The sequence below is a fragment of the Pinus tabuliformis genome, chromosome J (assembly GCF_031772625.1).
Source record: "Pinus tabuliformis cultivar Carrire ecotype Pingquan chromosome J, CPIR1, whole genome shotgun sequence".
NCBI classification, from domain to species: domain Eukaryota; kingdom Viridiplantae; phylum Streptophyta; class Pinopsida; order Pinales; family Pinaceae; genus Pinus; species Pinus tabuliformis.
In genome coordinates, this window is record NC_142295.1 from 106102167 (window position 1) to 106111778 (window position 9612).

Here is a 9612-nt window from a genome sequence, read left to right on the forward strand (position 1 = left end):
ATCTGGTTAACCTATCATAGATTTTCTACATGGTATCAGAGCTGTGAATAGTATACTGAGAAGAGAATTTGAAGTTTGAAGTTCAGGGTTGCAGGTGAAAATCGAATTCATATCATACTTTAAGGTTGGCCAATGGCATTCTATGGCTTGAGACTCGAGTATGCCTTGGAAGGTAGCTCGAATTACATAGCATGGAAAGTTAGAATGGAGGCTGTATTAGAAGACAATGGCTTGAAGGAATTCCTTGATCAAGAAATCCCAAAGCCAGCTTCAACTAATGCACAAGAGTTCGCTGAGTGGAAGAAGTGTGTGGCGAAGGTGAGACGGATCATCCTTGAGGGAGTTTGAGACCATATTGTCTCGAGTCTCCATGGGAAGGATACTCCATTTTCAATGTGGAAGACATTGAAGGACCTCTACCAGAACAATAGTGACCAGAGGAAATTGGTGCTCAAGGATAAGATTCGAAGAATCAAGGTGGAGAAAGGCGATACTATTTCCACATATCTGAAAAAGCTCACCACCTACAGAGATGATCTTGGCAATGTGGGAATAACTACTACCGATGATGATATGGTGAGCCTCGCTCTCCTTGTCTTTCCGAAGAGTTGGAATAGCTACCAAGACTCTGTGAATGGAAGGGAGAAATTACCAGATTGGGAATGACTGTGGTCGGATCTTATCTAGGAGGAGATCAAGATGAGCACACGATATGGTTCTTCATCCAAGAATGATGATGAAGAAAATTTGGCCTTAGCAAGTAAGGCAAGGAAAGGGAAGGGGAAGGCTTCCCATTTCAAATCGAATTCTTCTCATGGAGGGAAGAAGGGTGACATGTCTAAAGTAATAATGCTTTAATTGTCACAAGATGGGACATTATGCGACTAATTGCCCATCGAAGAAGTCCAAGAAGGGATCCTTGAAAGGATCGGAAGGTGAGGCATTAGCCTCTCAGCTCAAAATGAACTTTACCCTCATCGCATGCATGGTGTCATCGATGATGGGTTGTGTCTAGTATCTTGACATTGCAGCCTCATTCCACATGACTGGTGATAAAAATTTATTCAATGCCTTGGAGGAGAAAGACCTCAAGATGCACATAGAGATGGGTGATGATGGAAGGTATAGTGTTTCAGGAGTGGGCATGGTTGCTTTTTAGAGGGAGCATGGAGCTCCTCTCACCTTGATAGATGTGATGTATGTGCCTGGACTGAAGAAGAACTTGGTATCGGTCACAATGTTGGAGGACAAAGGCTACGATGTTGTCTTTAGTAAAGGAAAGGCGTTCCTAAGACACATAGCCATGGGTCAGACCAAGAATATAGGGATTCGAGTGAAGAATCTCTATAAGCTAGAGGTAGATGATTGTGCAGCATTGAGTATGAAAGAAGAATTGGTGCAAAGCCAGAACATTGGCGAGTTGACACATGCATAGGTTGTGCCTTGGGAAAGTACACCAAGTCTTCAATTCATGATCGAGATAGTTGAGCAGAGGCTATTTTAAAGTGAGTTCATACTGATTTGTGTGGACCATTCTTGACGGCATCCACAGTCAAGAAAAGTTACTATGTGATTTTCATTGATGACTATTCTTGTAAATGCTGGATTTCTTTCGTGCAGAAGAAGGACCAAACTTTCACAAAGTTTTGTGAGTTCAAAGCTTTGGTCAAGAAAGAGTCAGGAAGAAGATCAAGGCCTTGAGAAGTGACAACTGTGGAGAATATGTCTTTCAAGGGTTTAAGGAATTTTGTGCAGTGGAAGGAATTAAATGAGAGTTGACGGCACCTCATAACCCACAACAGAATGGGGTGGCCGAGAGGAAGAATAGAACTATTATAGGGGTAGCATGGGAAATGCTGCATGACCAAGGCCTACCACTTCACTTGTGGGCTGAGGCATGCAACACATTAGTCTATTTGCAGAATAGAAGCCCGCATCGCATACTTGGGATGAAGACACCACAGGAAGCTTTCTCCAGTAAGAGACCTGATGTGGGTCACTTCAGGATCTTGGGCTCATCAACATATTTCCATGTGACGAAGGATGCACAGAAGAATCTTGAGCCAACAACAGAGTTGGGGATATTTGTGGGGTACATTGATACACCTCACAACTATCGGGTGTACTTGCCTACCAGTCGGAGGATAGTGGTTCGCAGAGATATCAAGTTTGATGAGCAGAAGGCCATGCAAATTTCCCTTTGAGAAGGAGCTCCAACTACAGGCTGTGGAGGGACTATTGGTTCCTAAGGAGGAGGAGCCTTAGACTGCTGCAGGGCAAATGCATGCAGAGGCTCCAGGAGTGGAGACATCCACTTAAGTAGAGTCTTCGAGAGATGGATGGAAGTGCACAAAAGAAGCTGACAGATTGTTGGAGGATGCAAGAGAGAATGCAGAGGAGTGTACTGACTACATACATATCATCAAACATATTTCATCCCACTTAGGATGCCTTGCATCATGCCTGGTTAGTCATAAGATCATGTTGGTCACAACCTCAGTAGCTTAAATAAACAAGTGGTAATACTTCATCTTCTAAGCTATGTAATAAACAAGGGAAAGGGAGCAAGACACGTATAGCAAACACATGGAATGACTTTCAGTTCTTGCAACCATGAATTTCATTGAAGACAGAATGATACGACAATGATAAGCAAACTTTTAAGCTACATTAAGAGGTGTATTTCAAAAGATGTGCTTTGTTTTCCATACCTAGCCTCTAAAGGGTTAAACGTTTGGATTCTTCATGTGGTCCTAATATTCTATCATACCTTGGGTTTCTTGGGCTGCTTATTTTTCTCCTCAGCTCCTTGAGAGTCATCTATCATGTCATCTTTCTTCGTGGCCCGTGAGAGACATAATTGTGTAGTTTCAACGGGCAGTGACTGTTGCGGGATGAGGCCCTGGGAAGACACATTTACATAGTTTTAGGATGTAAGGCACTACTATGGGACGAGGCCCTGGGAAGACACATCTATGCAATTTCAGGATGTAAGGCAAATTGGGTAGTCAAGGGACAAAACTGCATAGTTTTTGGAGACAGTGGGTTTCGGCTGAGGGAAGGACACTGGAGGAAACCACTGCGCATTTTTGAATGGTAAGGGAGGTTGGGATTTCTGTGCATTGCACGGTTCGAACAAGCAACAGAAAATCTTGAGGGTTACATTTGTGAAGTGCGTAGTTCAGGAAAGTTGGATGCGGCTAGGTTGCTAAGGAAACTCCGAAATTTAGCTAAGTGCGGGATCAGTGGAACTTATGTGAATAGTGATAAAACTTCACTACAATCACACACTTGAAAACTTATCGATACAACATAGACCATCCAGAACATATAACACATACTTCACTTAACGCAACAACCTTTGTGGTAGCTTACGACAAGTGCAGCTCTGATTATAGACTTTGGGAGGATAGAGGCAACACTTGTGTAAGAGTGTGTGAAATGAGTGTTAACAACCCATTTTCATAAATATTTCCCCTTGAAGCAAAACAAACATCCCTTTGCATGACAAGCGATTACCTCCATGCCCAAAGATGACACATTCTATGTAAAGATAAAAGCATGAACGACTCTTAAGATCAAAAAGGGGAGCTTGAGATCATCAACTTACCAATAATTGACTAAGGAACGATCAACCACAATATCCATAGTAGGCTCTAAAATTTAAGTGCAAGACAAAATTTTGGAGGGTGTTGTGGCCTCTACAACAGAGCCTTCACCTTCTTGCTAGCTTCTTTTTCAACTAGTGTCTTGAATTCTACGAACTCAGAGAATGTCTCATCTTTATTCCACGTGAAGAAGATCCAACACTTCTGTGAGAAGTCATCAATAAAAGACAAAAAATTTGTGTTCTGACAGTGTAGGTTGTCGAGAAAGGTCCATAAACATCATAGTGGATCCTTTCTAGGACTGCATGTGCTTTGTTGTCCTGATCATGGAATGTGGATTTTATGTACTTCTGCAATGTACATCCTTTGCAGATATCCTATTGCTTAAGTGCTCCTTTACAGAGGCAAGTGGTTATTTGTTCTATAATATTCGAGGTACCATGATACAAATGACCAAGTATTTTGTGCCAAAGTTCATCGACATCACGACCTTCACTTTCTCTGCCTTAGTGCTTAATGTAGCACAGTCTTCCACATCTAGCTTATACAAGTTCTTCACACAAACCCCGATTTGCTTCATCTACCCTGTGGCTATGTGTCTTAGGAATGCTTTTCCATTGTTGAATATCACTTCACAACCATGGTAAACCAACCACTCAGTGAATGCTAGTAGACAGTCCCCTAATCCTTTACCTTTACCTTTCTTAACTATTGCCTCATATTGAAATTTTGAAGACAAAATATTTCTTTTCTCTTAAAAAATTGTCTTAAAGTCCCCCTCCATGTAGTAGTGTCGAATGCAACAATAGACAAGTTGTCTCTAATCGTATCAGTGTATATGAAAGGGACAGAAGAGGAATTGATGTCTAGGAAATCTTGTCAGTAAAACTTGTCGCGTTCTTCTTAGTTGACTACCCCCACAAAAGAGCCCAACAAATCGTTGTCTTTATATAAGATAATGTGAATGGTAAGTAAAATAACAACCTCAGTATAGGCGCAAAGCAATAGTTGTCTACAAGCTTGCCAACTTAGGGCACACTGTCAAAGTCAATTTTGCAGTTGTAATTAGATAATATTATTTTAAATTGATATGTTTGTGTCTTAATTGTTAATTGTATTAAATAGGTTTGATCTAAAGTGGTCATTGTATTAAATATAAAGTTTTGTTTTAAAATATTTTTGTCGCAAACTACTTTTGTCTTAAATATAAAGTTGTGTCTTAAAATAATTTTGTCTTAAACTTAAAGTTTTATCTTTAAATTTTTGTCTCAAATTACTTTTGTCTTAAATATAAAGTTTTGTCTCAAAATGTTTTCGTCTTAAATTATTTTTGTCTTAAATATAAAGTTTTGTCTTAAAATATTTTGTCTCAACCTATTTTTGTCTTAAAGTTTATATTTAAGACAATTCAATTAATATTAAATTTTAATGTAAAATAACTAAAATAAAAAATAAATTTTTAAGACAAAAGATTTCTTTTATCTTAAAAAAAGTCTTAAAAATGCCCTTGGTCCAGTAGTGAATACATACCCAAAAGCAACTGCAACTACTAAATTAAACAAACAAACAAAAAAAAATTGAGAGCAGGATTTCTGTCTTTCGTTGAGCATATCTATTTATACAAAAACACAAGTCAGGTACATCAATTTGCATATTGATTTTGTGAGGCAGTGCTGCCCCTTCAATTCTAAATAAGCTAAGGCGGTGAGCGGTAGGCAATGTTAACGGTTGGAATCTGAATAAGTGGTGCTGACTGTGGTAGTAATGCCTGAAGGCAATGAAATAATTATCTCTAACAGAATACTGAAAAATCTCACAACCACTCGAAGTTCCGACACAGAGCACTAAAAAACACTATACAAACCATGTAATCTACATACGTTAGCCTATGTCACCTTCTAAATATATGCACCCTTACGTCTCCAAGTGTAAGGACGCGGAAATGGATTGGCCGAGTAGTCTGATTCGAGGGCTTGGGAAGAACGTTCATTCTGCTAGCAGTGTCGTCTTCTACACGCTTATACTTTATAACGACGTGCATATTATACATAAGTTTATGTTCTTGTAGATTTATGTGTATCAACATATTGTATCTAATAAACATGAACAAAGTTAAGAGTTGATTTTGTTTCATCAAATAAGATAATATGATATTAAATACATAAAATCTATAATTTTAATAAAAATAGTTACTGAATATATAAAATCTACAATTAAGATAAAAAAATACCAAAAAGCTAACCTACTGCATTATATTCAAGTGTCCCAACAAACTCCTATTTTATTAATGCTTAAACTCTTATTTTATTAATACTTAAACTGACCTAAAATAAAATAGAAAATAAAATAAAAAAATTATGCCGAATGGATCCAGACAGCATCGTCTACGGTCCTTATCTTGAGATAAGCAATCTTTTTATTATGTGACAGAGAGTTACCAGTAGCTCGAGCTATTTCTTCATATTTTTTAACATAATGTAGGGAACATTGACAGCATACTTCTGTATCACACATGGTATGTCTATGAATTTATGCCCATTTAATTCAAGTGTTTTTCATTGATAACAAATACTGTAGGAAAAAACATAGACGATGATGGTAGAAAAGACACAGCAAATTGCTTAATAATACTTCACATATCAAAGTCGTAACCAAACCGTAATGCAACATAGAAGGAAATACATAGAGAGTATCGATATTATAAAAAACTTATGCAGAGACAAGGATGTTACTGTTGGTAGCCAAGTGAGAAGCACGCTACTGCATTAACTTGCAAGTAGAAAAGCAAAATCTCCCTTGTTGTTTACTGTGTTCATGCTCTGCTGGAAGAACTTATTACATATCTATATGTTTGAAGGGATTCCTGCTTCCAGAGAATCTGTCATGTTGAAATTGGCACATCTTGTTTGTTGATGTAACGAGAGCAGATCCGAAGAGATTCCAAATGTTGAGCGTGCAATATCGAATTGGACCAGATTCTGTTGCATCTGATAAGTACCAAGCACGAATGAGGCCACCGGCTTCTCGCCTGCATCGACAAAACCCAGACACACCACCTTATTGTTGATCTCTACCATGGAATTAGATCCAAAGATCCTCCAAGTAGGAGTAGCGTTGCCCTCCAAAACAAGGTCGATCGTAGGCACGGTGAACCCCAGAGCAGTGCCCCCTATACCGGCCGTATCGAAACACGCACCGAAGGGGGCCACCGACGCTACGCGCGAGATATTCATTTGCTTTGCCATCTTGGTGAACATGGCGGCCAGGGACTTGTAGATGGGAGTCACCAGTTGGGTATAGCGTACCACGGTGCTCAGCTTCGTGCCTCCGCGTCCACCAGCGTTGATTCGCAGCAACTCCGTAGCTATGGGCACGCGAACACCGTTGACCTCTATTCTTTTCACACTGATATAAAAGGCGTGGTTGTAGACGGGGTTCTTGATCAACGGAGTGCGGATGAGGTGGCGGGAGAGGTCCCTGCCCGGGGTTGCGCCATTTAACGGAAAAAAGACGAGCGGGTCATCGCCAAAGAATAGGAACCCGTCGGAATTCTCATCAGTCAAACACATGGCAAACTTGCGGCTAAAACCCCCGGCAGCGGCCAGCTGAGCTGGCAATCCCAACGCCGACGAGCTCATTCCGGCGACGCCAACCGCTCCTTGAGGCAAAGCGGATAGATCTCCTTTGGCAGCGCAGGCGAAGGCCACGCTAGGGAACGTAGCGATTGGGCCGGATTTCCGACCGTCGCTACTGAGAAGCGCTGCCGCATCCTGCCCGAGTTGGACGCCTGGTTTGGGCACGGCACAGGTGTGGTTGTTGCAACCAGGGCCTCGGGCGGCATAGCAGGTGGCGCAGCTCGAATGCTCATACGACTTACACAGCGGCGCATTGCAGGCCACCGGGCGGTAAGTGGAGGATATGTAGCTCTTCTTGGTGCATGGCAGCCAAGTGTAGTCTTGCTCAATGTCTATCATTAAGTGCAGGACCCGCATTGGAGTTCTCTGCCCGATCTGGAAGGTGTAGCGGAGCGTAACCGGGTCTTCCGAGATCGGCGTGACGAGGGCCCTTGGGCGCCTCCGGGAAGCATTTGCGGTCAATTGACAGAATGACACCATGAGGGCAGCGATCAGGAGGAGACGGAGACTGAGAGAAGCCATTGCGTGAATGGAAGGCTAGTAGAGCATTGCAGGTATTATCAATGATGGATGTTGTGCCATAAATAGAACGTTTTGATAAATAGAGTCGTGTGTGGCTCTTGGTTTGATGGCGCGGCCGGCCGCGGAATCGAAATACTTAAATCGTGCGGCAGACATAACATGTGCTCCAACACCTCAATTTCCATTCCGAGATATTTTATTGCTCCACTAAGATTTTATATGCACGAATTATTATCACGTGTTCTACCACTCAAAAACAATTCATAGTAAACTGTTGCGGAAATGAAAAGGGCATTTGTCCACTTAACTCGAAATCCTTTTTTAATGAGGCAAGCACGACCCCGATCTGTTTTTCAATCCAGTGTGTGTTTGGATAAGAAGGAATTTGCTTTACAGAGTAGCAAGCTGCGCCTTTTCCTATGGGCCTCGTTCTCCAAGTAGCACGAGGGCATTTGCATTATTTTTAGGGAACAGTGACTGAAGCTGATCAACACACCATGTAGGTCACTGATTGGCCATCGAATTTCGTGAGTCGAATGCATATAACATTAAACTCATAGCTTAAAACCTCAAAACACTTTCATGAATATATCGTGCCATATATGTATTAAAAGATATTTTATGTACGGTAACAGAATGCACTCACATTGGTTGAGAGATGTAGAAGACCATCTTATACAAATTTTTATTGTGATTTTTACGTTAATAGAAGGTACTAAGTTGTAATATCACTTGTGAAGGGAAAGTATTAAGTTTTAATATAATTAGCAATTGTGTTTAAAGGTGCAAAGATATACTAAAAGAATAGAATATGTTTATGATGTTAGTGTAAAAATGTTGCAGTAAAGGAAAAATAACAACTTAAATGGTGGAGGATGGAGGGGAGGAAATGTGTTCATGCTTGCAACAGTGTTACATTTGTATTGATACTTGTCTCACAGATGTCGCTGGAACCATCGTTCCTCTCATTTTTTTCCAAGCATATCCACGCTATAACATGCAAGGTAATGAGGAGAAACATTAGTCTTTAGATATCTAATTAGTCTATAGAGTCATTAGCCTTTAGATATCTAATTAGTCTATAGAGTCTTGGACAGAGGATAATTGGGTTTCCATTAAGTAAATAAAAGATATTTAAAATTTTATGAATTTGTATTGATACTTGTCTCATAGATGTCGCTGGAACCATCGTTCCTCTCATTTTTTTCCAATCATATCCACGCTATAACATGCACGGTAATGAGGAGAAACATTAGTCTTTAGATATCTAATTAGTCTATAGAGTCATTAGCCTTTAGATATCTAATTAGTCTATAGAGTCTTGGACAGAGGATAATTGGGTTTCCATTAAGTAAATAAAAGATATTTAAAATTTTATGAAATGTTTGTGAACGGAGTCTTGTCAAATATTTGTGAACTTCATGCAAAAAAGAAATTTGTTTTTGATGTGTGCTACGATATGTGCTACATATGTTTGAAAATATGAATGGTATCTAGTTTTTGAGTTTTTCAGCTAATTTAATTAATAAAAGTGAGTTTAATTGGTAATGGTTTTGTAAGTTTAGTTGATAATAGTTATGTTATGGGTTATTATACTAATTATGAAATGATAATAGTAAGTTTAATTGATAATGGTTTTAGAAATTTAATTAATAGTAATTTTGATATGAATTATTATGTAATTTGGTAATAGAGAGTTTAATTAGTAATGCCTTTGTTAGCTTAATTGATAATAGTTTTTTTTATGAATTATTATATTAACTATGAATAATAATAGTTTAATTGATAATCGTTTTATAAATTTAATTAATTTTAATTTTGATATAAATTATTATGTAAATTATGAG

General features: G+C 39.4%; 1 pseudogene; it reads right to left on the reverse strand.

Annotated features, from left to right (window-relative positions):
* Window positions 1-6348: 6348 nt before the first annotated feature.
* On the reverse strand, window positions 6349-7778 carry LOC149225752 (putative aspartic proteinase GIP2 pseudogene; annotated as a pseudogene).
* Window positions 7779-9612: the final 1834 nt, after the last annotated feature.